The sequence below is a fragment of the Haematobia irritans genome, chromosome 1, assembly GCF_050003625.1.
Source record: "Haematobia irritans isolate KBUSLIRL chromosome 1, ASM5000362v1, whole genome shotgun sequence".
In the NCBI taxonomy this organism is placed as follows: domain Eukaryota; kingdom Metazoa; phylum Arthropoda; class Insecta; order Diptera; family Muscidae; genus Haematobia; species Haematobia irritans.
Genome location: NC_134397.1, coordinates 65181993 through 65209001, shown reverse-complemented (window position 1 = coordinate 65209001; position 27009 = coordinate 65181993). Strand labels below are relative to the sequence as shown.

General features: G+C 32.9%; 2 protein-coding genes across 4 annotated transcripts in view; one reads left to right on the top strand and one right to left on the bottom strand.

Annotated features, from left to right (window-relative positions):
- The window catches only part of Tk (Tachykinin), a 152094-nt gene that overhangs the window by 59968 nt on the left and 65117 nt on the right, over positions 1-27009 (bottom strand). The window lies entirely within an intron of this gene.
- Positions 14116-27009, top strand: part of Ect3 (Ectoderm-expressed 3) — a 40202-nt gene continuing 27308 nt past the window's right edge. Inside the window, exon 1 of one of the 2 annotated variants that reach the window (XM_075290616.1) lies at positions 14116-14656. The gene's annotated coding sequence lies outside the window, so the exon portion shown is untranslated. Of the gene's footprint in view, positions 14783-27009 lie in introns of both variants that reach the window. The other variant, XM_075290615.1, reaches the window with a different exon arrangement.

Below are 27009 nucleotides of genomic sequence, written 5' to 3'. Positions count from 1 at the left end.
TACACACAAAAAAATTCAGATTCAATCACTAAATTAATTGATCCAATTAATTTTTTAATTGAAATGTCTTCAATCACAGAAATGAGAGTATCAATTAAAAAATTAATAGAAAGTCAATTAAAAAATTAATTGATTCAATTAAAATATTAATTGATACTTTTAATTTTTGTGATTTATTTTTGTTTCAATTAAAAAATTTGTTGAATCAATTAAATTTTTAATTGAATATTTTTATACCCTCCGCCATAGGATGGAGGTATATTAACTTTGTCATTGCGTTCGTAACACATCGAAATATTGCTCTAAGACTGCATAAAGTGTATATATTCTGGGTCGTGGTGAAATTCTGAGTCGATCTATGTCCAACCGTCCGTTCGTCCGTCCGTCTGTTGAAATCATACTAACTTCCGAACGAAACAAGCTATCGACTTGAAACTTGGCACAAGTAGTTGTTATTGATGTAGGTCGGATGTTATTGCAAATATCGAAACTCTGTTACGTATAGCCCCCATATAAACCGATCATCAGATTTGGATTGCGGATCCTCTAAGAGAAGCAAATTTCATCCGATCCGGCTGAAATTTGGTACGTGGTGCTAGTATATGGTCTCTAACAACCATGCAAAAATTGGTCCACATCGGTCCATAATTCTATGTAACCACCCATATAAACCGATCCCCACATTTGACATCCGGAGCCTCGTGGAAGAGCAAAATTCATTCGATTCAGTTGAAATGAAAAACGTGGATCTAGTATATGATCTCTAACAACCAAGCAGGAATTGGTCCATATCGGTCCACAATTATATGTAGCCCCCATATAAACTGATCACCAGATTTGACCGACGGTGCCTTTTGGAGAAGCAAAATTCATCCGATCTGGTTGAAATTTGGTACGTGCTGTTAGTATATCCCAGCAAAAAAAAAAGCTTCCAAAAAAGTAGTTTGGATCCCCAATCTGTGATCCGGAAGTAGTGCAAACTTGGATCATCTCCAATGAATTTTTCATGGGCTTGTCATAGGGCTGAAGTACTGCTTTTTGGATCCTTTGCATTGCTTTAGAAGTTGTGCCCGGAAGTTAATTTGAATGAAGAAATTTAAAAAGCTAAAAGAACAATTTTTTTCCAACCAATTGCACTTTTTCTTTCATCCATATGTTTTGTTACACAATTATTTTCTTATTATCTAATTTTTACAATTTGAAAAACTTTTCCGCTCCGGGTTTAACCTGGGTTTGGCACCATAACAGAACGCCTTAGCACACTCAGCCACAAACGCCATTGAACATAAAGCGTCGAAAGGTCAATTCAGATGTTTGTGATATGATCGTAATACGACACCAAGGAATATCATTCTAATCGCTTCTCGAGATGTTCTTTATTAGTATGAACGAAAAAATAAGAAACGCAGGTTCAAATCTCACCAGCGGCGATTTTTTTATCAAATATTTTTCTAAAAAATTATTTTCCTATGTTATGCATCGTTTTTATTTTTTAATTTCGTGTAAATATATTTCTTCCATTAAAAATTAACAAAAAAATTAAAAATTCTCGTAATTTGCAAAACCTTCTGAAAAGAACTTCCATGGAAGCGAAAAAGTCAATCGGCACAGGATCAAATCCCAGCGGGAATGAAATTTATTTTATTATTATTATTATTTTTTTTTTATTTTTTATTTTTTATTAATTTTCTATTTTTTTTAGTTTTTTATTAGTTTTCTATTTTTTGTAAAATTTAATTGTCCAAAATTTGCACTTAAAATAGCCTGATTGCGTTCTTTCTAATACTTGTCCACAAGGACTGCATCGGAAGTAGAAAAAAATTATTGGGGGATCCCAAGATGTGCTTTAGAAGAAATGTTTGTGCACTTGTCCAAAAGGACTGCACCGGAAGTGAAAAAAAAAAAACATTGGGGGATCCCACGATGCGCTTTAGAAGAAATGTTTGTGGAAAAACTTCCAATTTTTTTGCTGGGATGTTATTTAACAACCATGCGAAAAGTGGTCCATATCGGTCCATAAACATATATAGCCCCCATATAAACCGATCCCGAGATTTGGTTTTAGAGCTTCTTGGAGGAACAAATTTCATCCGAGTCAGTTGAAATTTGGTACATTGTGCTAGTATATGACCGTTAACCACCATGCCTAACTAGGTCCATAGTTATATATACCCCTCAGATAAATCGATCTGAGGCGTATATATCAAGTTCATAGTTGTATATAGCCCCCATATAAGCGATCCCCATATTTCAATTCTGGCTCTCTAAGTACCGTGCAAAAGTCCATATCGATTCGTAATTATTTGTAGACTTACCTATATATACCTTTTTTTCTAATATATACCAAGTATGGACTAACTTAGAATTTAGAAGACGATGTTAAGAAGTTTTAAGATACCTTACCATCGGTAAGTATTACCATAACCCAAGTAATTCGATTGTGGGTGACCGTCTTTAGTAGAAGCTTCTACGCAATCCATGGTGGAGGGTACACAAGATTCGGCCTGGCCGAACTTACGGCCGTATATACTTGTTTAAAACTCAATTAAAATTTTAATTGGAAAAATTTTCGTGAATTTTTTTTTTGTATGTACATACACACAAATGATATTTTTAGTCTTCAATTACGAAATTAATTGATCCAATTAATTTTTAATTGGAATGTATTCAATCACAGAAATGATAGTATCAATTAAAAAATTAATTGGTCCAACTAAAACATTAATTGATTCAATTAAAAAATTATTTGATACTATTAATTTTTGTGATAGATTTTTTTTCAATTAAGAAATTTGTTGAATCAATAAAATTTTTAATTCAATATTTTTTAAAACTCAAATAAAACTTTAAAAGGAAAAATGTTCGTGTATATAATTTTCTGTGTCTCGTATATATAAAATAAATTTTGTTTATAACTTCAAATTCAAATGTCATACAACCATATTTCTTCATTTCTTAGATAAAATGTAAATATAGTCGAAGCTGTGTCAATATGGTGGATGGATGAATGGATGTTTCCACGCATCAATGGGGGCGCCAAGTATTCAAATATTTTTGCATTAGCAATAACTATAAAACTATACTATCTTCATCATGGATGTAGATGGAGGAAGGATAGGGAAACATGTTAAAGTGGCTGCTTGCGTACATTGCCACCTGCAGTCATAAACAGATAAATTTAAATTGATTTATCGCCTCGATGAAGGAAACTAAATGGAGAGGGAGTTGGAGATATGGAAGTGTGGTGAACGATACAAACGATATAATGGAATGAGTCTACTCTAATATCTTTGTCATCACAGTGTGGTGAGCGAGCCACCAAGACCGCAAAATCATCATTACTTTCTTTTCTCCGTTTGAACACATCCATCTATCCATCCACCATTCAACCACCCAATTCATTGATTCCATTCAATCTACATAAAGTAGCCAATTTAAAATTGACATGGCGACAATTCAATTCAATTTGAATCAATAATCAACAGGTTGTTGTCAGTCGCCTATGTTTCCTTAGTATACTGACATGCAACACGAACAACTACATTGAAATCTTCAAGAATTCATGTCATAGAGAAAAATTTGTTTGTGATGCTCATGGTATGTTGAGTAAATTAGATTGTGATCCTAATTGAAGAAAAATTAGTAAACATTATTACAATTTATAAAATAAAATTCTATATTAGAAATAGTAGTTCTGGAATAATTTAAGACTATTCGATTGTTTATTAACTCTTTGAATACCAGTGGCCACAAAAAATGTTTACCATATTATTTTTAAGAGCAAGAATATAATGTTCATAACTTAGTATAACATGTTTGGGACATATCTTAGAACATATTACGTTTGGGACATTACATTTTCTTAACCCTTAAATGCAGAAAAAAATCGATTCCTCCGAAAAAGATTTAAAATATGCATATTTTTTTCAAACATTTTTTCTTGTGTTTTTATACCCTAAACCACATAGTGGTTTGGGTATAATAAGTTTGATCGGCCAAAAAATGTGCCTACCAGAAATATTGATTTTAGACCCCATAAAATATATACCGATCGACTCAGAATCACCTCCTGAGTCGATCTAGCGCTTGGTGTCCGTCCGTCCGTCCGTCCGTCTGTCCATGTATTTGTTGTTCACAGGATTCCGGTCGCAATTATTAATCGATTTTGATGAAATTTGGTACAGGGAGTTTTTTGGGCACAAGGACGAACGCTATTGAATTTGGAAGAAATCGGATCAAATTTAGATATAGCTCCCATATATATGTATCGCCCGATTTCGACAAATGGGGTCACGTTGCGCGTTTTTGCAAACGCATCGTCAAATTTGGCAAAAGGTAATCTTTTCCATCGCCCTTCAAGTCTGCAAAATTTTATCCAAATCGGTTCAGATTTAGATATAGCTCCCATATATATGTATCGTCAGATTTTCCCAAATTTGGCCACAAAACCCTTATTTATCAACCGATCTGAAATTTGGCTAAATGTAGTCTTCTATAGCACTTACTATATGTGCAAAAAATCATCGAAATCGGTTCAGATTTAGATATAGCTCCCATAAATATGTAACGCCCGATTTTTCTAAATTTGGCCATAAAACCCTTATTTATCAACCGATCTGACCCAAATTTGGCTAAATGTAGTCTTCTATAGCACTTACTATATGTGCAAAAAATCATCGAAATCGGTTCAGATTTAGATATAGCTCCCATAAATATGTAACGCCCGATTTTTCTAAATTTGGCCATAAAACCCTTATTTATCAACCGATCTGACCCAAATTTGGCTAAATGTAGTCTTCTATAGCACTTACTATATGTGCAAAATTTCATCGAAATCAGTTCAGATGTAGATATAGCTCCCATATATGTATCACCCCATTTTGAAAACTTCGCCCCTAGTAACCTTATGTTTGACCATACAGGCCTCATTTCTTAACTGATCTTACTCAAATCTTGCACAAGGTAACCTTTTGTGGTATTAATCAAACCCGCAAAATATTATGCAAATTGGTTCAGATTTTGATATAGCTTCCATATATATGCATCGCTCTATTTTCCCAAATTTGGCCATAATACTCTTATTTATTAACCAATGTTACTCAAACTTCAAATTTTGATGTACTAGCCGATCGTATTTATACGTACTTGTAGCTTTTACATAAGAACATTGCTCGATTTTTACAAATTTTGATGTATTACTCACACTAATTTAACGGTTTTTTTTTTTTAATAATGGGCTCAATATTTGTGGCATACAAACTCCGTAGGCGCAATATCAACACAGCCAGTGTTGCTAGAAGTAGGGGAAATTCCCTATATGTAGGGTTTTTCTAATATTTAGCGTCTTGTAGGGACGTAGGGCCACAATGTAGGACATTTTCACTCAACATAATTTGTAATAATTTTTACATTTTGGTGGCTCTAGAGAAGGAAATTAGAAGCCGGCAAGGCTTGATCTTTAATAATGTGTGGTAAACTTTATTCCTGTAGAAAATTTTGTCGACATTTTATTTCTATAGAACATTTTGTCAAAATTGTATTTCTATAGAAATTTTTTTTCAAAATATTATTTCTATAAAATATTTTCTCAAAATTTTATTTCTGTGGAATTTTTTCTCAAAATTTTATTTCTATAGAATTTATTGTCAAAATTTTATTTCTCTAGAAAAATTTTTCACAAAAATTTGTTTATAGAAACTTTTTCCAAAATTTTATTTTTATAGAGATTTAACAAAAAAGGTTACTAATTTGGGTAGAATTCTACCAACTGTGGCAACCGTGGTGGTAATACAAATTTATATTCTAAGTTATATACGTTGCATATTCATGTTTTAAGATAATAAAGTACTTAGAACCATTTTTGTTTTGTAATTTTTTTTTTAAATTTAACGAAAAATATAGTAGGGAAAATTGTTTGGGAATGTATGGGAAAGTAGGGAACTTTTTTTGTCCTTGTAGGGTAAACCGAAAATTTTCCCTGGCAACATTGACTATGAGCTATAGTCAGATTGACACAAAGCACCCATAGACAAGTACCCCTTAATTTTCTTAAATATGTAACTGCGGTTTATCTCCCAGGCCTATATGTTACCCCACAAATGCTTATGATTACTAATTCTGTAATGGTGGTTTAGGGTATGATATAGTCGGCCCCGCCCGACTTTCTACTTTACTTACTTGTTTTTTCAAAAATAGTGGTTGTATTTAAAAAAATATAATGCGCATTAAACTAATACTTTCTGGTTTTATCTTAAAAGCTACAGTGCCCATTTAAGGGTTAAATATAATGTCTCTGGATGCAAGTATATCCCAGTAAAAAAAGCATCGCAAAAAAGTTCTGCAAATGTTTTTTGGGTCCGGAAGTAGTGCAAAATTGGCGCAGAAGCGATGAATTTAACGCAGGCTTGTCATAGGACGAATGTCCAACATTTCAACAGCCATTGCACTGAGATTGCATCACTTCTTACTCTGTGATTCAAATTCAGTGTTTTGAATGTGAATTTATAAATGTTATCATATTTTGACAAATAAATAATTTTTATATTTTTTGTATGATTTTTAATGCATTCTAACGCTTGTCCGAAACATTTGAATTAAAATATTTTGAAAAATTCGCAATATTTCTTGAATGGATTTTGAATTTTTTCGACAAAATTTCAATAATTTGTACCATTTTATTAAAGCTTACTCTGTTTTAACCTGTTTGAAACACAAAAATTAAATTTAACCATTAAAAATAAGAAAAAAACGAGTTACAAATAATTGAATTAAAAGTACTTCCTGTGTAGTTGAAATAACGAACATCTTTGGGAGTATATCTTTTGGAAGTGCTTTTAAAGTTGTGCCTTTGGAAGAACTTCCAAATTTTATTGCTGGGATATTAATTTAGAAATTTCGTATAAACATATATATGTTTAGGAACGTCAGTGAAAGCGAAAGAGAATAGAGGAAAAATATAAAGAAAGCGACGGAGGTGGATAACGAAAGACTTGTAAAGATAACAAGAGATAACAACTATATTATACCCTGCACCACTTTGTAGATTTAAATTTTCGATACCATACCACATCCATCAAATTTGAAGTTAAGGAAAATTGCAGTCAGTTTTACAACTTTTCGACTAAGCAGAGGCGATTTTACAAGGAAAATGTTGATATTTTGACCATTTTTGTCGAAATCAGAAAAATATATATATGGGAGCTATATCTAAATCTGAACCGATTCCAACCAAATTTGGCACGCACAGCTACAATACTAATTATACTCCCTGTGCAAAATTTCAACTAAATCGGAGTAAAAAATTGGCCTCTGTGGACATATGGGTGTAAATCGGGCGAAAGCTATATATGGGAGCTATATATAAATCTGAACCGATTTCAATCAAATTTGGCACACTTGACTATACTGCTAATTGTACTCCTAGTGCAAAATTTCAACCAAATTGGTCCAAAACTCTGGCTTCTAGGAGCATATTAGTCCATATCGGGCGAAAGATATATATGGGGGCTATATCTAAATCTGAACCGATTTCAATCAAATTTGGCACACATGACTATACTACGAATTGTACTTCGTGTGCAAAATTTGAACCAAATTGAACCAAAACTCTGGCTTCTAGGACCATAATAGTCCATATCGGGCGAAAGATATATATGGGAGCTATATCTAAATCTGAACCGATTTCAATCAAATTTGGCACACATGACTATACTACTAGTTGTACTCCTAGTGCAAAATTTCAACCAAATTGGGCCAAAACTCTGGCTTCTGGGGCCATATAAGTCCATATCGGGCGAAAGATATATATTGAAGCTATATCTAAATCTGAACCGATTTCAATCAAATTGAGTACAATTAACTACACTACTAATTATGCTCCTAGTCCAAAATTTCAACCAAATTGGGCTAAAACTCTGGCTTCTGGTGCCATATAAGTCCATATCGGGCGAAAGATATATATGGGAGCTATATCTAAATCTGAACCGATTTCAATCTAATTTAACACACATGACTAAACTACTAATTGTACTCCTTGCGCAAAATTTCAAGCTAATCGGGATAAAACTCTGGCTTCTGGGTCCATATAAGTGCATATCGGGCGAAATATATATATGGGAGCTTTATCTAAATCTGAAGCGATTTCAATCAAATTTGGCACACATGACTATACTACTAATTGTACTCCTAGTGCAAAATTTCAACCAAATTGGCCCAAGACTCTGGCTTCTGGGGCCATATAAGTGCATATCGGGCGAAAGATATATATGGGAGCTATATCTAAATCTGAACCGATTTCTTCCAAAATCAATAGGGTTCTATTCTGACCCAAAAAAGGAACACGTGCCAAATTTGAAGGCGATTGGACTTATATTGCGATCTAGACTTTGATCACAAAAATGTGTTCACAGACAGACGGACGGACGGACAGACGGATAGACGGACAGACGGACATGGTTATATCGACTCAGGGAACCACCCTGAGCATTATTGCCAAAGACACCATATGTCTACCTCGACTCCTTCTGGGTGTTACAAACATATGCACTAACTTATAATACCCTGTTCCACAGTGTGGCGCAGGGTATAAAAATATATTTATACGAAAATATATCCCGAAAATAAAAAATAAAAACGATGCATAACATAAAAAAATTATTTTTTAGAAAAATATTTGATTAAAAAATTGCCGCTGGTGAGATTTGAACCTGCGTTTCTTATTTTTTCGTTCATACTAATAAAGAACTTCTCGAGAAGCAATTAGAATGTTATTCCTTGGTGTCGTATTACAATCATATCACACACATTTGAATTGACCTTTCGACGCTTTATATTCAATGGCGTTTGTGGCTGAGTGTGCTAAGGCGTTCTGTTATGGTGCCAGCAAACCCAGGTTCAACCCATGGTCGGAGCGAAAAAGTTTTTCAAATTGTAAAAATTAGATAATAGGAAAATAATAGTGTAATAAAACATATGGTTGAAAAAAAAAATTGAAATTGGTTGAAGAAAAATTTTTTTTTTCGCTTTTTTAATTTTTTCATTCAAATTAACTTCCAGGGCACTACTTCTAAAGTATTGCAAACGATCCAAAAAGGGAGTACTTCCGTCCTATGACAAGCCTATGTAAAATTCATTGGAGATGATCCAAGTTTGCACTACTTCCGGATCACAGATTGGGGATCCAAACTACTTTTTTGGAAGCTCTTTTCTTGCTGAGATGTTTTTCAACACTTTATTTTAAAGACGTTTTTTACTTGAAACACAGCATAATTTCTACTGGAAGTCGAGCCTGAATTTGGAAAATAAAATTGTTGTTAACACGTTTTTAAAGGACTTTGATAGCATATGCAGAAAAAACTGAAAAAAAAACGAAAAATTAAAATTTGCTTTCTACAAGCAAGTACACAAAACCCAAATTTAAAAAATAATTGTGTCTTAAAAGTATCCTTACTTGTATTTTCCGCTTCTTTGGCTCGGAATCAATACCAAAATTTTTAAAGTAAAGACAAAATCTTTGGAATCGGGCATGCTTTTTTTTCAGTGTGCTAAGTAAACGTTCTGGATTGCTAATTGACTTACATATTTTGTATATAAATAAATGTTTGGGGTGTAATATTGAAATAAATTATAAACATATATTTTTGTTTGTACACCTACACAATTATACATTAAACATATTTGTTGTAAGCAAATAAATTGAAATTGAAAACTGAAATTAACTACAGTACACTCGCGGTAACGTGAACTAATTAAATCCAAGAGAGTTCACGTTAGCGAAAATGTTCACGTTGGCGAACTTCAGCGAATTTCAGAACAAAACATAGCGAGAGTTTTACACATTCTAGCGTGATAGTCTTTTTTTTTTTGTTATAAGTAATGTTAAAGACTTAATTTAATTTCATAAAAAAATTAAAAGAAAGAGATCGAAAAAATATCAGTGGGTATGGAATTATAACGCAATTTAAATTAATAATTAATATTCACGAAAAAGCCAAACTATATCACTAACAAATTCCGTAGGTCTATTTGAAATTGGACGTGAAATTTCATGTTTTTCAGCGTCACGGAATAGTTAGTGTAAGAAAAGCTTGTTCACGTTATGCGGTGTTCACGTTAAGCGGTGTTCACGTTACCGCGAGTGCACTGTATTTGGGACCTTAGAAAATGATATGCTTAAGGTGAAACATAATATGTTTGAACAGTGTTTGAACACATTCTGGAAATATATATATGCTTGACGCAGAATATGTTACAGTATAAGTTAAAAAAAAAAAAAAAAAACAAGTATATACGGCCGTAAGTTCGGCCAGGCCGAATCTTATGTACCCTCCACCATGGATTGCATAGAAACTTGTACTAAAGACTGTCATCCACAATCGAATTACTTGGGTTGCGGTAACACTTGCCGATGGCAAGGTATCTTAAAACTTCTTAACACTGTCTTCTCAATTGTAAGTTAGTCCATACGGGATATATAAAGGGTGGTTAAATTGTAAGGGCCGATGTTGAATGTGAACCACACCTAAACGCCAAGTTTTTTTCCGAATTTTATTTGACATTTCTCTATTTCAGACTTACTCAATTTGAACCATGGACGTCGTGAATGGGCAGAATGGTTCCAAGAAATGGCAACAGTGGATGATCAATTTTCGAAGAAAATCATCTTCAGTGATATAGAAACCTCATTGGATTCGTCAATAAACAGAATTGCCGCATTTGGGCGAATGAGAATCCAAGAGTGATTGTCGAAAAACCAATGCACCCACAAAGAGTGACTGTTTGGTGCGGTTTATGGGCTGGCGGCATCATCGGGCGCTATTTTTTTCCAAAATGAGGCCGGTCAGGCAGTTACTGTGAACGGTGTTCGCTATCGTGAGATGATAACGAACTTTTTATGGCTCGAATTGGTAGATATGGATGTGGACGATATGTGGTTTCAGCAGGACGGTGCCACTTGCCACACAGCTAACGAAAAAATGGCTCTTTTGCGCGACAAATTCAATGGCCATGTTATCTCACGTCATGACGATGTCAATTGGCCGCCAAGATCATGTGATTTGACACCGTAGGACTTTTTTCTTTGGGGTTATTTGAAAGAAAAAGTGTACGCCGATAAGCCAGCAACAATTATAATAGACCTAAAATCCTGCATCACACAAAATTGTAATAAAATATAAACTTCAACAATGGTATATATAAAAAAAAATAGATAAAATCTTTAAGACAATGGTGTAGTAAATAGAAATAATAATAAAAAAAATATTTATAAATAGTAAAAATACTAAATGTTAAATATATATTCAGATATAGTAGATATCTCATACTAAGCGTTGAAAAAATGGCTCCCCAGCCAAAGGACTTGCAAATGTGTATTTATAGTTATGGAACACCCGTTGATAATGCGTTAACAATGAATATATTCGTGGTAAAGAAAACTCCAAAAGCCTAGCTCTAAAAGTATTAATAGGAAAATTGAAACTACGAAGGTTTAAAGGTAGTCTATTTCATATACGAACAACGCGGACAATGAAGGAACGTTCACATATAGAATGCGATATACGAGGCAACATAATCTGTGGATTGCGAGTCGATCTGGAGAAAAACACCTTATCAAGAAAAAGCAACCTAGATCCACAATGGATGGCCCTATAAAAGAAGATCAGGTTCCGCAATTGAACGTACAGTGCAAAAGGCATCCCAAGGAATTCAATAGCTTGTTCCGAAACGTGGTCAAATCGACCCAAACTGAACACAAAACGTACTACCATATTGAATATCCTTTCCAGCCTATGCATATTCTCCCCAGTCGTACCGGAAATCACTTCAATACAGTAGCAAATATTCGACATAAGTAAACCAAACGCAAGTTTTCTCCTGACAAACAAGAGTAAGTATATGTTAGTACTGTATAGCCTACCTAGGGAAATTAATACCTTCGAAAACAAGTAATCAATATGGGCCTCAAAATTAAGTTTTCCGTCTAGAAAAACACCCAAACAGTTCATCACATCAACACCAGTAACTGGCGTACCTTTATAAGTAACATCAATTCTCCACGGCTGTTCAAGTACTGGTCCAAAAAGCAAGTATTTGAATTTCGAGACATTGACATCTAAATTATTTGACTCCAACCAAGTACCAACCATATTCAAGACACAGTCAACACTTGTTTGAAGCTGAGAAATACAACTATTATGGAAAAAGAGATGGATGTCATCAGCATACAGAAAAGGAATACAGTACTTTGGAATGCAGCTACAAAGGTCATTAAGATATAGAATAAAAAGCAATGGACCTAGGACCGAGCCCTAAGGAACGCCACTACTAATTTTGGTAGATTATTTTTGGGGATCGGCTATATATAACTACAGTCCGATATGGACCAATTTTGGCATGATTGTTAGCGGCCATATACTAGCGCAATGTACCAAATTTCACCACGTACCAAATTTCGACCGGATCGGATGAATTTTGCTCCTCCAAGAGCTCCGGAGGTCAAATCTGGGGATCGGTTTAAATGGGGGCTACATATAATTATGAACCGATATGGACCAATTTTTGCATGGTTGTTAGAGACCATATACTAACACCACGTACCAAATTTCAACCGGATCGGGTGAATTTTGCTCTTCCAAGGGGCTCCGGAGGTCGAATCTAGGGATCGGTTTATATGGGGGCTACATATAATTATGGACCGATATGGACCAATTTTTGCATGGTTGTTAGAGACCATATACTAACACCACGTACCAAATTTCAACCGGATCGGGTGAATTTTGCTCTTCCAAGGGGCTCCGCAAGCCAAATCTGGGGATCGGTTTATATGGGGGTATATATAATTATGGACCGATATGGACCAATTTTTGCATGGTTGTTAGAGACCATATATTAACACCATGTACCAAATTTCAACCGGATCGGGTGAATTTTGCTCTTCCAAGGGGCTCCGCAAGCCAAATCTGGGGATCGGTTTATATGGGACTATATATAATTATGGACCGATATGGACCAATTTTTGCATGGTTGTTAGAGACCATATATTAACACCATGTACCAAATCTCAACCGAATCGGATGAATTTTACTTATCCATGAGGCTCCGGAGATCAAATCTGGGGATCGGTTTATATGGGGGCTATATATAATTATGGACCGATAAGGACCAATTTTTGCATGGTTGTTAGAGACCATATACTAACACCATGCACCAAATTTCAGCCAGATGGGATGAAATTTTCTTCTCTTAGAGGCTCCGCAAGCCAAATCTGGGGATCGGTTTATATGGGGCTATATATAATTATGGACTGATGTGGATCAATTTTTTCGTAGTTGTTAGAGACCATATACTAACACCATGTACCAATTTCAGCCGGATCGAATGAAATTTGCTTCTCTTAGAGGCTCCTGCTAGCCAAATTCGGGAATCGGTTTATATGGGGGCTATATATAATTATAGACCGATATGGACCAATTTTTGCATGGTTGTTAGAGACCATATACTAACACCATGTACCAAATTTCAGCCGGATCGGATGAAATTTACTTCTATTAGAGGATTCGCAAGCCAAAGCCGGGGGTCCGTTTATATGGGGGCTATACGTAAAAGTGAACCTATATGACCCATTTGCAATACTATCCGTCCTACATCAATAACAGCTAATTGTGCCAAGTTTCAAGTCGATAGCTTGTTTCGTTCTGAAATTAGCGTGATTTCAACAGACGGACGGACGGACGGACATGCTTAGATCGACTCAGTATTTCACCACGACCCAGAATATATACTTTATGGGGTCTTAGAGTAATATTCCATGTGTTACAAACGGAATGACAATGTTATTATACCCCCATCCTATGGTGGAGGGTATATATAATTAATTGGATCAATTAATTTCTTGATTGAAAACAAAACAATAAATTTTTTCTATGTATAATACCATCAAACTTTCTGCGATCAGTGTACAACAATTGATATCTAGTTAGTTTGAAATCAAAATGAGAAGGCAATTTCGTGTCGTCTAATTAAAACCAGCCATCATCCCATCGGTGTTCTCAAATTTCTGCCATGCAAGCGAGACTTCCAAGCGCCGGCAAAGTGTAAACAATTTCATTTTTACAACAGCAGTTGTGATCGAACTGTTCGATTGTACGGTTCGTTCTTTAGTGTTGGCTTGTCCTGTATGAGTGTGTCCCGGTTGCGTGTTCTAAATAGTTTTGAATTTACTGATCGATCGTTCCTTGTTTTTTTTTGTAATCAATTAATAGAAATATTGAAAATATATGAGATCCAAAAAAAGATACGAATAAAAATGAACTTGTAAAAGAAATCATTCCCCTAAATATTTATGGAGTAGCTCAGTACTTTCGAAAGGGGTCTTCTATCCAATCGCACAATGAACCTTGTTGAGTGAATGCAATTGCTTTTGATGAACTCGATGAAGCAATATCAGTGACAATAAGAATCCAATAAAATTTTAAAAATTATAAAAAAATATTTATTGATTGATGACCGAATTCAGAACGATCGAATAAAAGACAAAAAGATATCTCGACACACTCACCCCCTGCCGTTACCAGGTCGTTGTTGCTCCTACTGTGTAAACTGTTTGACATTTTTGGGGATATTGTTGTGAGTGCGCTGTATCGGTGTCGCTGTTATAAACGTGAGCGTCTTTTTTTTCTTATTGTGTCTGTGCTATTTTACATTCTAAACTTGGGACGGACAAACGTAGTGTGACCACCACACAATATTGGGTCAAAAGAAAGTGCTCACATATCTATAAGTGCCGGTAAGACCTGATTACTCACAGTAAACGACAACGGGAATGAAATGTGATATTGACAGTGTGTAATAACCAAGATTATGTTGCATGTATGGTTAAACAACAACAGCTTGCAATGAACATATACACATAAAGAAAAAATACTTTCCTCAGGAACGAAAATTTAGACAAACGAAATTCCCTTTTCTTATAAAGTACTTTCTTGTGGAGCAGATAAGCTCGAATTTATGATAAATGATACAACGATTGTCTGTAATCTATTTTATTTGTTTTTAAAGAAAAGTTTTTAGCGTCAAAAGAAAACTTTGCTTGTCTGAAATTTCTGTCCTCAGAAAAGAAAACTCTTCTTTCAGTGTAGGGAGACGAAAAAATATATTGAGAATTTCGAATTAAGATTTTTAGTTTTTTTTTTTATATATTTTATTTAAATCAAGAAGATTTTAATAAAATTGTTGCAAAAATATTTATTTCCGTTGATGCAAGTTGTACACCAAAAGAAAAAATACTTTCCTCAGGAACAAAATTTTGGACAAACGAAACTACCTTTTTGTTATAAAGTTATTTCTTAAAGAACAAATAAACCCGAATTTGTGACGAGTGTTGCAACGATTTTATCTAATGATTTTTATACCCTCCACCATACGATGGGGGTATATTAACTTTGTCATTCTGTTTGTAACACATCGAAATATTTTTCTAAGACCCCATAGAGTATATATATTCTGGGTCGTGGTAAAATTCTGAGTCGATCTAAGCATGTCCGTCCGTCCGTCCGTCTGTTGAAATCACGCTAACTTCCGAGCGAAACAAGCTATCGACTTGAAACTTGGCATAAGTAGTTGTTATTGATGTAGGTTAGGTTAGGTTAGGTGGCAGCCCGATGTATCAGGCTCACTTAGACTATTCAGTCCATTGTGATACCACATTGAACTTCTCTCTTATCACTGAGTGCTGCCCGATTCCTCCTTTTTGTAGCCGAGTCCGAACGGCGTTCCACATTGCAGTGAAGCCACTTAGAGAAGCTTTCAAACCCTCAGAAATGTCACCAGCATTATTGAGGTGGGATAAACCACCGCTGAAAAACTTTTTGGTGTTTGGTCGAAGCAGGAATCGAACCCACGACCTTGTGTATGCAAGGCGGGCATACTAACCATTGCACCACGATGGCTCCCTTATTGATGTAGGTCGGATGGTATTGCAAATGGGCCATATTGGACCACTTTTACGTATAGCCCCCTTTTAAACCGAACCCCAGATTTGACTTGCGGAGTCTCTTACAGATGCAAATTTCATCCGATCCGGTTGAAATTTGGTACGTGGTGTTAGTATATGGTCTCTAATAACCATATAAAAATTGGTCCATATCGGTCCATAATTATATATAGCCCCTATATAAACCGATCCCCAGATTTGATCTCCGGAGCCTCTTGAAGGAGCAAAATTCATCCGATCCAGTTGAATTTTGGTACGTGGTGTAAGTGTATGGTCTCTAATAACCATGCAAAAATTGGTCCATATCGGTCCATAATTATATATCGCCCCCATATAAACCGATCCTCAGATTTGACTTCCGGAGCCTCTTGAAGGAGCAAAATTCATCAGATCCGGTTGAATTTCGGTATGTGGTGTTAGTATATGGTCTCTAACAACCATGCAAAAATTGGTCCATATCGGTCCATAATTATATATAGCCCCCATATAAATCGAACCCTAAATTTGACCTCCGGAACCTCTTGGAGGGGCAAAATTCATCCGATTCGGTTGAAATTTGGTACATTAAGCTAGTAACATATATGGCCGCTAACAACCATGCTAAAATTGGTCCATATCGGTCTATAGTTATATATAGTCGATCCCCAATCACACAAAAATTGGTTCATATCACCAAAAATAAACTACCAACATTTTATTACTATAGAAAATTTTGTCAAAATTTTATTACGATACAAAATGTTGTCAAAATTGTATTTCTTTAGAAAATGTTGTCAAGATTTTATTTCTATAGAAATTTTGTCAAAATTTTAGTTCTATAGAAAATTTTGTCAAAATTTTATTTCCATAGAAAATTTTGTCAAAATTTTATTTCTATAGAAAATTTTCTCAAAATTTTATTTCTATAGAAATTTTTTCAAAATTTTATTTCTATAGAAAATTTTGTCAAAATTTTATTTCTATAGAAAATTTTGTCAAAATTTTATTTCTATAGAAATATTTGTCAAAATTTTATTTCTATAGAAAATTTTTTCAAAATTTTATTTCTATAGAAAATTTTGTCAAAATTTTATTTCTATAGAAAATTTTGTCAAAATTTTATTTCTATAGAAAATTTTGTCAAAATTTTATTTCCATAGAAAATTTTGTCAAAATTTTACCACCACAATTTAACCATCTTGCAGTCTATAGGGCTTTGCCCAAATAAATTTGACAAACATTCTTTTCCTCTGTTGGTTAAGCTACTCTTGTAGTTTAGTCAATGTATGGTTTTAAGCTGAAATAAAAAAACAACAACAATGCTTAAAGAACAAAACCAACAATAACAAAACAAAACAAATGGAAAAAGAAGAGGAGGCACGCTCAAAATAAACCCAGCCATGTGAATTCAAATCGATGATTTGACAGTGGCATAGGAAAAGAGATATGTTTGTTTCGAATTTATTTGGCATAAGCCGGCTATCAATGTAAAACCTTTTTTCGGAGGGTTCAAGTGTGGTTTTTGTTGGGTTTAATAAACTGCCTGAATTTATTCTGATAATTGGTTGATAGTTTTGCTGCAAGTAGAGGATGCTGATGAGGAATGTGGTAATTCCGAAACGTGCGTCCATCCAACCATCTTGCAGTCTATAGGGCTTTGCCCAAATAAATTTGACAAACATTCTTTTCCTCTGTTGGTTAAGCTACTCTTGTAGTTTAGTCAATGTATGGTTTTAAGCTGAAATAAAAAAACAACAACAAATTTTATTTCTATAGAAAATTTTGTCAAAATTTTATTTCTATAGAAAATTTTGTCAAAATTTTATTTCCATAGAAAATTTTGTCAAAATTTTATTTCTATAGAAAATTTTCTCAAAATTTTATTTCTATACAAAATTTTGCCAAAATTTTATTTCTATAGAAAATTTAGTCAAAATTTTATTTCTATAGAAAATTTTGTCAAAATTTTATTTCCATAGAAAATTTTGTCAAAATTTTATTTCTATAGAAAATTTTGTCAAAATTTTATTTCTATAAAAAATTTTGTCAAAATTTTATTTCTATAGAAAATTTTCTCAAAATTTTATTTCTATAGAAAATTTTCTCAAAATTTTATTTCTATAGAAAATTTTGTCAAAATTTTATTTCTATAGAAAATTTTCTCAAAATTTTACTTATATAGAAAATTTTGTCTAAATTTTATTTCTATAGAAAATTTTGCCAAAATTTCATTTCTATAGAAAATTTTGCCAAAATTTTATTTCTATAGAAATTTTGTCAACATTTTATTTCTATAGAAAATTTTGCCAAAATTTTATTTCTATAGAAAATTTTGCCAAAATTTTATTTCTATAGAAATTTTGCCAAAATTTTATTTCTATAGAAAATTTTGTCAAAATGTTATTTCCATAGAAAATTTTGCCAAAATTTCATTTCTATAGAAAATTTTGCCAAAATTTTATTTCTATAGAAAATTTTCTCAAAATTTTATTTCTATAGAAAATTTTGCCAAAATTTCATTTCTATAGAAAATTTTGCCAAAATTTTATTTCTATAGAAAAGTTTGCCAAAATTTTATTTCCATAGAAAATTTTATCTAAATTTTATTTATATAGAAAATTTTGTCAAAATTTTATTTCTATAGAAAATTTTCTCAAAATTTTACTTATATAGAAAATTTTGTCTAAATTTTATTTCTATAGAAAATTTTGCCAAAATTTCATTTCTATCGAAAATTTTGCCAAAATTTTATTTCTATAGAAATTTTGTCAAAATTTTGTTTCTATAGAAAATTTTGCCAAAATTTTATTTCTATAGGAAACTTTGCCAAAATGTTATTTCTATAGAAATTTTGTCAAAATTTTATTTCTTTAGACCCACAAAATTTTTTGACTCAAAAATGTAAAAGGAAGAAAATTGGCGTGATAAATAAAATGATACGTAGTTAACTTTTTGATATAATATATGAATAATTTGAGGAGAAATTATCAAGAAAAAAATCATGCACGGCGTGCTTATTTCAAAACGACTCGTTCATGAAAGTGAATCAACGGTGTCAATCTGACAACGATAAAATGACACCATGCGTTGTCGAAATAACAACCAGTGTTCACGATCTGAAAACGTTATGGTTACGAATTTATAAACAGAATTAAAATTAAAACAGTCGCCTTAGCACATTGAACCACCGAGGAAGTTGCCATAATAACGTCTAACGATTATTTTAAGACTTTTCATGGCCAAAGAAAAACGAATGCCGTTCATGAAATCGTGAACGCCCGTGAACGAAATTGTGAACATTCCGTTTTTTGGTGAACGTTTCCGTTTCATTTTGTCACCGTCTGTTCACGACTATGGAACGTAATTTTTTTCTATTAGTGTAAGTGCATTTAGTTATGTATATATGTATGTATGTATGTGCATGTACATAATAAAAAAAGCTTTGCTGTATATATTTTGGGTCGTGGTGAAATTCTGAGTCGACCTGTCTACTTCCGTTCGTCCGCGGTTGAAATTTGGTACGTGGTGTTAGTATTGGTCCATATCGGTCCCATATAAACCGATTGCCAGATTTGATTTCCGGATCTTCCTGGAAGAGTAGATTTCATTCGAGAGGTTTCACTGCAATATATCTTAATCTGAACCGATTAAGATGTATTGCAGTGAAACCTCTCAGAAGTGGACATCCATGGTCGCCTAAATTTTGGCAGTTAAGAGAGGTTAAGTTTAATCTGTATAGTAAACGTCTTAGACTGAAAAACAGTGAACTCACCATGCAGAAAACTTTTGGTTGATTTTAGAAAATTTTGAATATTTGTAGAAAATTTTAACTAAACAGTATTACATCACGCTGATATCACAAAAATAGGTAAATATTTTTCGACAAATTCTTTTTACATCCTATAAAAGAATCAACGTTTATGACAAAAAGTATATAATTTTCTCACAAACAAACTTCCTTATAGCGAAAAGCAAATGAAAAACGATATTTGTTTGCCTAAAATTTCGTTTGGAAGGAAAGAATTATTTTTTTGCGTGTATGTCTCACCAAATTACCAAGAAACTTTTACAATAACCTAATGTATGAGCTGATTTTTTCAAATTTAGGCTCGGAATCTAATAAAAGTTAATTTGAAATCTCTTTTTTATAAGGCAAATGACAGTTCAAATCTAGTTTTTTTTGGTACGAGGACGAATGCTATTGAAATTGGAAAAAACCGTATATAGCTCCCAATATATCATCGCCCGATTTCGATAAATGGGGTCAGATTGCGTTCATTTACTAACCGATCGGCGTCAAATTTGCCACAAAGTAACCCAATAGACCGACCTTTAAGTGTGCCAAATTTCATCGAAATCGGTTCAGAATTAGATATAGCTCCCATATATATGTATCGCCCGATTTTCCCAAATTTGGCCATAAGTCCCTTATTTATCAACCGATCTGACTCAAAGTTGGCCAAAATCTAATTTTCTATAATACTTACTATATTTGCAAAAAATCATCGAAATCGGTTCAGATTTAGTTATAGCTCCCATATATATCTATCGCCCGATTTTGAGAAATTTGGCCATAAAACCCTTATTTATCAACCGATCATACACAAATTTGGCTTACTATAATGTTCTATAGTACTGACTATATGTGCAAAATATCATCCAAATGGGTTCAGATTTAGATATAGCTCCCATATATATGTAGCGCCCAATTTTCAAAATTTTGCCCCTTATAACCTTATTTTTGACCGTAGTGGCCTCATTTATAAACCGATTTTTCTCAAATTTAGCACAAGGTAATCTTCTGTAATATCAACAAAACCTGCAAAATATAATCCAAATCGGTTCAGATTTAGCCCCATATATATGTATCGCCCGCTTTTGAAAAAATTACCCCTTACAAATTTATTTCTGACCATAATAGCCTTATTTAGTACCCGATCTTACTCTAATTTAGCCTAAGGTAACCTTCTGTGAAATATCATCGAAATCGGTTCGGATTTAGATATAGCTCCAATATATTGCATCGATCGATTTTCCCAAATTTGGCCATAATACTCTTAATTATTAATCAATGTTGCTCAAATTTCAAATGTACATGTATGAGCTGATCGTATTTTGACTTACATGTAGCTCTTACATAAATTTATTATCCTATTTTCAGAAATTCGGCTTTATTACCCACACTAATTGAGCGATTTCATCTTTTTTTAGTAATGAACTCAATATTAGTGGCATACTAACTCTGTAGGTTCAGAATCAACTATCGCTCCTAATATCAGACATTTCTGTTCAGATTGTGATAAAACTCCCATGTACGCCTTAATGCTCTTAAATGTGGAAATGCGGTTTTTCAACAAACCTATACCATTGATACCCCACAAACAATGTTTACTAATTCAGTAGGGGTAGTTTAGGGTATGATATAGTCGGCCCCGCCCGACTATCTGCTTTACTCACTTGTTTTTAATCAAAAACGTTTTGTTTTTTGCTTTACGGAAAATTTACCTCACTTCAAAGATATGCGACTTTAATGGAGGAACGCAAATTTCAAAGATTCGTGTCGTAAATTCAAAGAAAATAATTTTATAGTAAAGATTACGAATTTTATTTTTATTAAAATTTCCTTATTTTTAAAGAAATTTATCCCAAATATTGTCTAATTATTGAATATTTAAAGCAAACATTCAATAGATCTGTGAATTTAAAGAAAGTTTTATTCTTTACTTCAAAGACATACGTTTTTAAGGACGGGATGGAAAATTAAATTGTGTCTTAAATTTAAAGAAAATTATTTTCAAAGCAAATATTATTAACTTTCTGTTAATTAAAATTTCTTTATTTTGAAGTATCTGTTATAATTTAGATTTTTAAACAGACATTTATTTGGACATGAATATACCCTCAAAAAACATATATATCTGTAACATATACCCCAAACACATTTTGCTTCAAGCATATATATTTTCAGGATTGGTCCAAACAAAATATTGTTTTTATTGTTCAAACATATTATATTTCACCTTTGGGCATACACTGGTAGTAATAATTTTATTGAAATGTTCTTTGTGTGGATATATTTTTAAGGCGCCAATTGGTTACTTCCGTTATTTTACTTGCAGCATACTCTCTAGGTCTCTCTGTCTAAACACATATATTTTTATAGGCTATTTCCAAATTAATATATGTTTGCATCTAAGCAAATTATATTTACAAACATTTTATGTCCCAAACATAATATTTTCTAACATATTAACATATATGCCCCAAACATGTTATGCTAGTTTATGAACATCATATGCTTGCACTTAAAAACATTGTGTTAAAAAATTTGAGTTTCAAACATATAATATAATAAAAAACAGTATTTTTCGTCCGTGTGCCTAATCTTAAATTTATAGAGCCTAGACTTAAAGCTAGCCAGTTCCCAAAAATGTCTTTATTTTAATGAATCTGTATCTTTGGCTCGGAATCAAATAAAAATGTTAGGAAGTTAAAAGATACCTTCCCATTTTCCAGTCGTGTCTGAATTTGGAAATTTAAGTTCTTTTAATGTATTTTGATAGCACATGAAGAAAAAAGCTGAAAAAATTTATAAATCAAAATGTATTTCCTAGAATCAATTACACAAAACTCAAATTTAAAAGATAATTGTATCTTAAATGTGCATTTACTTCAATTTTACGTTTCTTTGGCTGGAAATAAATACAAATCATTAGAGCAAAGACAAAATCTTTAGAACCGGGCATACATTTTTTCTTGTGAAGATAAGATCCGGCCTGGCCGAAGTTTTGCTTATATATTCTTGTATTATTTTCACATAAAATAATTTTCATTTATTTATATTTGACCGTAAAATTAACCCGAAATGATTTGTATTCAAACCTCAATTAACATTGATAATGATAGACACGGAAATGTATGTCACATTCATGTACAAAGTGTGAATAAAGACCCTCCCAAATGAGAACAAAAAAAATCCAAAATAACTACATTATTTGACCCACATTAAATTAGGCAAATTTTGTATAATTGCATTTTTGTCAAATGCCAACTCTAACTAAATTTCTATGCATGATTAAATCAACGAATGGGTCTTGGTAATTTATTTTCCTCTGTAGACATTAATCATAAACCAAAATTCAAATGTTTATTTAATTAATTGTAGATTGCACATGAAATGTTTATATTTAAATTCAAGTGTATCAATATAATGGGAATTGGTTAAATGTTCATAGAAAAATTATCATATAGAAGTGGAGGAAATTTAAAATAAAATTCGACATGAAGTCTCAGCATGAATTCTTTGACCTAATTTAATTCAATATCATGAATTTTAAAATAGTTTGCAATTTCCTTAATCAATAAATAAATTCGCACTTCACCACAGGAAGAAACCCCATTTTGTAGATTTTGTAACTTGCTATATTTTAGAAATAATTCACCCAAATAATACATTCCTCCGAAACGAATAAAAATATGTATGAAAAGCTTTGCAACAATTGCCTTTTTTATTTGCTTTAAAAAATTTAGCGTAGAATGAAAGTTTCGTTTGTATAGAATTATGTAAGAAATTTTTATTTTGTTTTTTTTTTTTTTTTTTTTTTTTTAACGTAATAATTATTGTTTTATTATTTGTCCAGTGAAAATAATTTCAATAAACTAGTAATGAAATTCTAAAGACGCACGGGGCCGACTGTATTATACCACTTTGTAGATCCACATTTTAGATACCATGTCCAATCCGTCAAATGTGTATTAGAAGTATAGACAGATTGGAGTCGCTTTTACAAGTTTTTGACTAAGCAGTGCCAATTTTACAAGGAAACAGTTGGTATTTTGGTCATTTTTGACGAAATCTAAAAAAAAATATATGGGAGCTATATCTAAATCATATTACAAGTTTGACCACTGTGGTCATATGAGTGTAAATCGGACGAATAATATATATGGGAGCTATATCTAAATCTGAACCGATTTCAACAAAACTTAGCATGTATATCGAGAACGTTAATTCTACGCCCTGTACAAAATTCAAAGCAAATCAGGGTAAAACACTGGCTTCTGGTTCCATATAAGTCCACATCGGGCAAAAGATATATATGGGAGCTATATCTAAATCTGAACCGATTTCAACCAAATTCGGCACAATTTACGACGCTATCTATTGCACTCCTTGTTGAAAATTTAAAGCAAATCAGGCTGAAATTTTGGCTTCTGGGGACATATTAGTAGATATCGGGCGAAAGATATATATGTGAGCTATGTAAAGGGTGATTCTTTTGAGGTTAGGATTTTCATGCATTAGTATTTGACAGATCACGAGGGATTTCAGACATGGTGTCAAAGAGAAAGATGCTCAGTATGCTTTGACATTTCATCATGAATAGACTTACTAACGAGCCACAACGTCGAATTTTCAGTGAATGGGCCCTAGAAAAGTTGGCAGAAAATCCGCTTTTTTATCGACAAATTTTGTTCAGCGATGAGGCTCATTTCTGGTTGAATGGCTACGTAAATAAGCAAAATTGCCGCATTTGGAGTGAAGAGCAACCAGAAGCCGTTCAAGAACTGCCCATGCATCCCGAAAAATGCACTGTTTGGTGTGGTTTGTACGCTGGTGGAATCATTGGACCGTATTTTTTCAAAGATGCTGTTGGACGCAACGTTACGGTGAATGGCGATCGCTATCGTTCGATGCTAACAAACTTTTTGTTGCCAAAAATGGAAGAACTGAACTTGGTTGACATGTGGTTTCAACAAGATGGCGCTACATGCCACACAGCTCGCGATTCTATGGCCATTTTGAGGGAAAACTTCGGAGAACAATTCATCTCAAGAAATGGACCGGTAAGTTGGCCACCAAGATCATGCGATTTGACGCCTTTAGACTATTTTTTGTGGGGCTACGTCAAGTCTAAAGTCTACAGAAATAAGCCAGCAACTATTCCAGCTTTGGAAGACAACATTTCCGAAGAAATTCGGGCTATTCCGGCCGAAATGCTCGAAAAAGTTGCCCAAAATTGGACTTTCCGAATGGACCACCTAAGACGCAGCCGCGGTCAACATTTAAATGAAATTATCTTCAAAAAGTAAATGTCATGGACCAATCTAACGTTTCAAATAAAGAACCGATGAGATTTTGCAAATTTTATGCGTTTTTTTTTTTAAAAAAGTTATCAAGCTCTTAACAAATCACCCTTTATATCTAAAACGGAATCGATTTCTTCCAAAATCAATAGGGTTCTATTCTGACCCAAAACACATACTTGTGCTAAATTTGAAGTAGATTGTGTGTTCACAGACAGACGGACATGGCGAGATCCCCTCAGGGGCTGGCCTTGAGCAATATTGCCAAAGACACCATATGTCTATCTCGTCTCCTTCTGGATGCTGCAAACATATGTACTAACTTCCCAGCCAAAAAATTTGGAAGTTCTTCTAAAGGAATAACTTTAAATGCGCTTCCAAAAATGTTCTCCCAGAGATGTTCTTTATTTTAACTACTCAGGAAGTTCTTTTAATTCAATTGTTTATAACTCGCTTTTTTCATATTTTTAAAAAGTAATTTTAAATAGGTTAGAAACATCGTAAGGATTAATAAAATGGTGCAAATTATTTAAATTTTGTCGAAAAAATGCTAAATCCATTCTATAAAAATTGCGCATTTTTGAAAATTAGAGGTCAAGCGTTTCAGACAAGCGTTAGAATGCATTAAAATCATAAAAAAAGTGTAAAAAGTATTTATTTATCGAAATATCACAAAATTTTTCAAATCACATCCAAAACTCTGAATTCGAATCACACCTTAAGAAGCGATGCATATTCAGTGCAACGGCTGTTGAAATGGTGGACATCCGTCCTATGACAAACCAATGTTAAATTCATCGCTTCTGGGCCAATTTTGCACCACTTCCGGATCAAAAAAAAAAAACAATTTTAGTACTTTTTTTGGCGACGCTTTTTTTGCTGGGTAATAATTAACATTTTAATTCCCAGCAAAAAAATGTGGAAGTTCTTCTAAAAGCACTTCCCAAAGAAGTTCTTTATTTTAGCTGCACAGGAAGTTCTTTAAATTAAATTTTTTTATAACTCGCTTTTTTTCATATTTTTAATGGAAAATTTAAATTTTTTTGTTTCAAATAGGTTAAAAATAGATTAAGAATTAATAAAATGGTAAAAATTATTTCATTTTTTCTGAAAAAAACTGCCAAATCCATTCTAGAAAAATTGCGAATTTATGAAAATATTTGATGCCAAACGTTCCACCCAGGCGTAAGAATGCATTAAAACTCATAAAAAAATTGTAAAAATTATTTATTTGTCAAAATATCACAAAATTTCTTAACACTGAATTCGCATCACACCTTAAGAAGTGATGCAAATCCAGTGCAACGGTTGTTAAAATGGTGGCCATCCGTCCTATGACAAGCCCATGTTAAATTCATCACTTCTGCGCCAATTTCGCACCACTTCTGGATCCAAAAAGAACATTTTCACTACTTTTTTGGGGACGCTTTTTTTGCTGGGTTATAATAACATACCTTGTTCCACAGTGTGGCGCAGGTTATAAAAATGTGTTTGCCATTTAAGATGTTATGAAAAAAATTAGTTTGAATTTAATTAAAAGAACATGTTCATCATATAAAATATTATTATATTCGACCAAAATGTTTTTCTCACAGGTTTGTTTTGTTTGTTTTTTTTAGTAAGAAATCAGATTACTCATTTAAGAGCGGTACTATGTTAGATTTTCGCATTGAAATTTTCGCGTTTACTTTATTAAAATGCTATTGCGATTAACAACAGATAATTTAACTCAATTGATTATCGTTTTTTTCATCTACTCTCAAAAAAAAGTTTATTTGGGTCCAAAGACTTCTATTAAGGTTTTTGGTATTGATTTCGAGCCAATGATGCGGCTTCTTTAAAATAAAGACAGTTTTTAGTGACTTATCTAGGATAAATGAAATTAAAATTAGGATAGAGATCTCATTTATCAAATTTTAATTTTCTTTTCGCGGTATATTAATAAAGCTATTCAC